Source organism: Lycium ferocissimum, unplaced genomic scaffold, assembly GCF_029784015.1.
Source record: "Lycium ferocissimum isolate CSIRO_LF1 unplaced genomic scaffold, AGI_CSIRO_Lferr_CH_V1 ctg5470, whole genome shotgun sequence".
Taxonomy (NCBI): Eukaryota; Viridiplantae; Streptophyta; class Magnoliopsida; order Solanales; family Solanaceae; genus Lycium; species Lycium ferocissimum.
Window position 1 is genome coordinate 40,669 of NW_026725998.1, and position 6,000 is coordinate 46,668.

The window sequence follows — 6,000 nt, forward strand, 5'->3', positions numbered from 1 at the left end:
AACTAAGGTCTAAAGGCAAAGTCCTTCTAGGTAGACCGGAGGGCATATAAAATTTAAACTTTGCCTTATAAGGCAAACTTTTTTTTTGTTGAAAGTCTATTTTATTCCATCCAAAAAACTCAGATAAAACAAAGTTGAAGTCGACCTTTACATGGTAAAATTCCTACTCACTAACTTGTATAAGTCAAATAGGAGCAACTATTACATTAAAAAAACAACAACCAGCTTTAATCAACTACACTTAGCTAGGATAGCAATTCATGTAGCAAAGAGCTCTGCCATTTGAAGTTGTTCTCTTGATGTGAATATGTTGTGCAATCTCTCGTGAGTCTATCGAGGAAGAAATCGAGTATTTTGAAATCCGAGTAGTTCCTTTCTCTCCAAACCAATGCCACTAGCATACCAAAAATGCGAAGTAATGGAGCGTAACTTTCGATTTGTGTCTAGCGCGTGTGAGATCCATGTGATTTCATTCATTCTTGTGTACCCCCATACCAACAATGCAGTACCACAATCCTTTTGTGATGGAGCATTCAAAATAAAGATGGGAAAATATTTCAGTAAGATGGGAAAATATTTCATAAGTCTATCAATAGTTGCTAATCTTGTATTGCCGGTCAAAGTGTGAATTTGTATGCGGGATGGACATTTGGTTGTAGCATAATACTTTTCCATGTAACTTTGGTATATATGCTTGAAAAATACATATATATGCTTCAAGGCAAAGTTTGCCCATAAGGCATAAGTATGCCCCCATCGGATAAGTTTGGTAAATCTTAACAAGTTTATGCGACGGGGGCATACTTTAATGGGCAAACTTTTATGCCGGATCCCGCATAAACTTATGAAGGAATTATCAAAGTTATGCGGAACCCAGATACTTATGTCAAGTCACTCCCTTTAAGGCATAAGTATGTTGAAGGGTCCGCATAACTTTGCTAATTCTTCAATCAGATGGGGGCATAAGCGAAATTTAAACTTTGCCTTGCGAATTTTTTTTTAAATTTTTTGTGTGGGTTCGAATCGAAAATGGGATTTAGCGAAGGGCAAAATTTAAAGATTTCAAATATGAAGGGCAAAATTTAAAGATGGCGAATTGCCCTTTTTAACCTGGCATAGAAGTCCAACTTGGACCAAATACTATAAGATCCATAAATACCGGCTATCACAAACATAGAGGTCCAACCGGGACCAAATTATATGATATTACAACTAACATTAATGATGGTGTATATAAATTAAAATTTCATTGATAAGCTCTTGAAAATGAAAGTCAAACGTATCGCTGTACATTATGTGAAGGAAAAAAAAATTATTCAGTATCTAAAGAAGGAATCTCTAGAAATAGTGGATGTCACAAACTTACAAGTGTAACGGACAGGTTCAACCTGGACCAAATCAACGGTTTTTTGCCAGTGAAATAATATAATGTACTTTTTACTATGGCATAGAAGTCCAACTTGGACCAAATACTATAAGATCCATAAATACTGGCTATCACAAACATAGAGGTCCAACCGGGACTAAATTATATGATATTACAACTAACATTAATGATGTTGTATATAAATTAAAATTTCATTGATAAGCTCTTGAAAATGAAAGTCAAACGTATCACATTAAGCTTCATCTAAATGAAATAGCTCCTTCACTATCAGAAAAGTTAACACCGGTCATTGCCTTTTAATAGCATATTTGTCAAGAAATAACATCATATAGTTAATCATACACTTTATACTATAGAGAAAAAGTGATGAATAACAAAGTACTATTTGTCAAGCAATAACATCATATAGTTAATCATACACTTTATACTCTAGAGAAAAAGTGGTGAATAACAAAGTACAGCTATAAATCTGCTCCTATTTAAGAAACGAAAATCATGTACGTAATAACTTTAAAAAATAATAAGATTTCAAAACATAGATATTGTACAATCAAAGTCTGAGGAATTATGCTTCTGATAGACAGTAATTGAAACATCTCATGATCTTAACACATTCATGACTTATACCTAAGTACAATCAAATATGAACTATGCTAACGAACCAACAAGTGACTAACATAAAAGGGTTAAATCCATGTTTAGACTTTCAACCGGTTTATTGTTACACCTCGGAAATTTCATGTCGTTATGTCGTAAGTAGACTAACGCGAGCTTAAGGTTAACATGAAGCTCTTACGACTATAAGAAGGGTACTTGGTAATTTTAGAGTGCATATGATAGGATTTCGAAGTTATATGAATTGGTGAAACAAAGTTTGATAAGGACAAGTGAAGTATAAGTGGTGTTTAGGAAAGGTTTCGTAAACTATTGCATTAAGGATTGTCTGGTAATGCCTTGGAGAGGAGTTATGAGGATATTTAGATTGTTAATGAAGTGTTAAACGAGTGCTAAGAAGGTTCCATAAGGGTTGGAGATCAAACGAAATGACAAGACCAAGTTCGGAAAAAAGGGTGAGTTATACGACCCATTATACGGTCGGCATAACTTTATACGGTCCGTATAATATAACTTTATACGGTCCGTATAATATAACTTTATATGGTCCGTATAATGGTTCGTATAACAGTCACAGTGAAGGGTCATCACTGGATGACTTATACAGTCACTTATACGGACAGTATAAAATTATACGGACCGTATAAGTGTCCGGATTATTCTGGACGGGCAGCTTTGTACTTTTTATAAATATAAGCCCCAAGTTCATATTTTTCATTTGCTATCTTCTCCACACCTCTCAAGAGCTCTAGAACATTCCATACGCCATACCAACATAAATTCAAGGTGAATCAAAGATCAAACACCAATAATCAAGGAAATCAAGTGCTTGGATGTTCATTAGGGTTTCTAGAAGCCAAGCATCTCTTTGGAATTGAAGTTGGGTTTCTCTCCAAGTAAAGTATTGCCATCCAAAGCTCATCCCTACATCATTAAAGGTGAGTTTTATATTCATTTCATGTTATTAAGAGTACTGAATGGTTGAATAACTTGGATTGGGGAAGGAAATGGAAAATGAAGCTGAAATGTAGAAATAAGGGTATTCTTGAATAGTAGCTTGACATGAATTATGATTCTTAACATACCATGAGTAAAATCTTGTTGTGAATTGTCACGACCCGAGCTACGGGCCATGACGGGTATCCGGGGCTAACCACCGAACACCACTCATTCTGATACTCGTCTACTCTTATTCATAATGTATGCTCATAATCATAGAAAAATACTGACATTTGAGACATATTTACTTTTATAACCATAAGCCCTTCGGCTATCAAAATATTATATATATATATATATATATATATATATATATATATATATATATATACATGCATATACATAAAAGCCATGGGACCAGACTACCCACGGCGCGTATCTATGAGCCTCACTAGAGTACTAGACATATGGACGGAAAAGACACCCCGTCGTGCCCAATCATGAATATATACATATATGTACCAAAAGAATGATCAATGGCACCTCCGGAAAATGGAGTGCTCTCAAATCAGCTGCTAGCTCCTATGAGTCTGGATCACCTCCCTGTCTACCTGTGGGCATGAACACAGCGTCCGAAGAAAAGGACGTTAGTACGAATATTGTACTGAGTATGTAAGGCATAGACAATAAGAAGACATCAATGAAATAAGGAGGCATCAATGAAGAGCAATGTATCGATCGAATCATAAAGGAAGTAATACATGCTGGCTTACTTTCATACTCATCATCATATCATAAATGCATATATGTATAAGCTGCCCGACCATGTAGGTACGGTGTGATAATCAATAACATTAGCATTAGCATTAGCATTAGCATGCGTCCAGGCCTCCCGCGTCCGGGGTACCATCTCATGCCGCCCACTAGTGGTGTCTGCCCATGCCGTCTGGCCATGGTGTATAGCTGCCCGCCTTGGCGGTGACTGCCCGGCCATATAGGCGCGGTGTAATATCATCATATGCTCATATTAATATGTTTATCATAATATACTTATCATAACTCATCATAGTGCATGCATAGAGACTCATATATAATCATGCTCTACCGGGGTGACGTAAGGTCGTGGACCCCTGACTTCATTATGGAACATTCATAAGTAACCTGCCTCACCTTGAAGGAACAAGCATAAGGTGAGTGTATATGATGATCAACATCAATGGGCTATGGACAGCTTCATTAGCTTAATTGGAACATCATATCATAGACTATAGCATCTCTAGACTTAGTTTGTCATTATCGTTATCATAATCGTAACATATCTCTTATCTCGTGTGTATATTCATGCACAAGGACTCATAGTCTTCTCTAAGATGGAACATTCATAATAAAAGAGGAAATTCATGCCATAAGACTCATGCCTTAGAATGAAAGGACTAGCCTCACATACCTTTGTCGCTTAACTATTCTATTGCTTGCTCGTTCCCCTTCAATGCTCACGTCTTTACCTTCAAAAGAGTTCATATCGTCATTAGCTAGGTAATTACAAGAACGTGTTCTTTAAGGCTAAAGAAAATTGGGCAGCGATTCCTTTGTTTATAATACCTTCCTCCATATTCCATATCAACTCCCAACATTCATAACGACAATCACAATATCATAACAATAAGCATCATCTAATTACATTGCCCACAATTCACAATTTCACTACAATTCTCCATAACCATAGCCAAAGTCCATTTTCGTGTTCTTTCTCATACAATACCCATTTCATGCTCTAAATGTCATTTATAATGTATTTATAATCTCAACACATCCATTTTCATGATTCAATCCCACCACTACTCATTAATGGCACTATTCACACATTTATGACCCATTTCCTATACTCTTCTACAATCCGAGCATTTCAACTTATAAATACTTCAAACAACATAGAAAGATCATGAAACTTACCTTAGATGATGGAGGAATAAGCCTTGAATGGTAATACACCTTTTTCACCAAAACCCTATTTCATCTCTCTTGAGATTTCTTGATTTGAATGACTTTAATGAGGTTTCCTTCACTTGATTCACTCTAATTCTTGTTGTTGATCTTTGATTTCTATTGTTTTCTTGTAGTTGAAGTGTATGGAAATGTTCTAGAGGTTTCTTGAAGTGTGGAGGTAAAAGATGAAATGAAAAATGAAATGAAGAGAGGTCCCTTATATTATTTGAGTTCAGGCCCGACCAGATTATACGGACCAACATACGGTCCGTATGTTTTCTACGGGCCATATGTCTGGCCGTAGATCTGGTCCAGTGAAGTATGCTCTTCTGGGCTGAATCTACGGTTGGACATACGGTCCATACTTTTTATACGGCCAGTATGTCTGGCCGTAGGTTGCCCAGCTTTCCGAGAATTGTTCTCGTCGACTCGTTTGATCTCCGATTCTTATGGAACCTTCTTAACACTTGTTTATCACTTCAATACCAATCTAAGGGACGTTATAACTCTTCCTTAGAGCATCATTTATACACCATTAACTCAGTACTCGTAATTCTTATCCGTTACTCAACATACGACTCGCTTCCCTTAACAACTTTCTTTCCTTAACTCGAACGTTTTTGGAAATCTTAATTAGGATCATCAAATACTATTTCTTACTTGTCCAAACCTCATATACATCATACCCCTTGATCGTCTATTCACTGTACGCTAAGGGAAAATTTTCGAGGTGTAACATGAATGATGCAAATGGTGTTAAAGAAGTACTATATGAGAACGGATACGGTATTGTGCCATAGTTATGGTTATGAATGATTTTGATAGGGAATGTTGAAGATTGAATAATGTCTAGCTTGATGAAGTTGTTGATTATAATCTTGTGGGTGTTGTTATTCATGTTTGGGAGTTGTTTATTATGTGGAGGAAGTCATTGAAACAAAGGAGATCTTTTGCCCAATTTTCGTTAGCTCTTAGATTGTTAATTGAGACCTAAAGCATGTTTCCGGTTATCTAACCCTAGTACGAATTCTCTTGAATGTAGAATTGTGAATATTGGAGGGAAGCATTTAGTC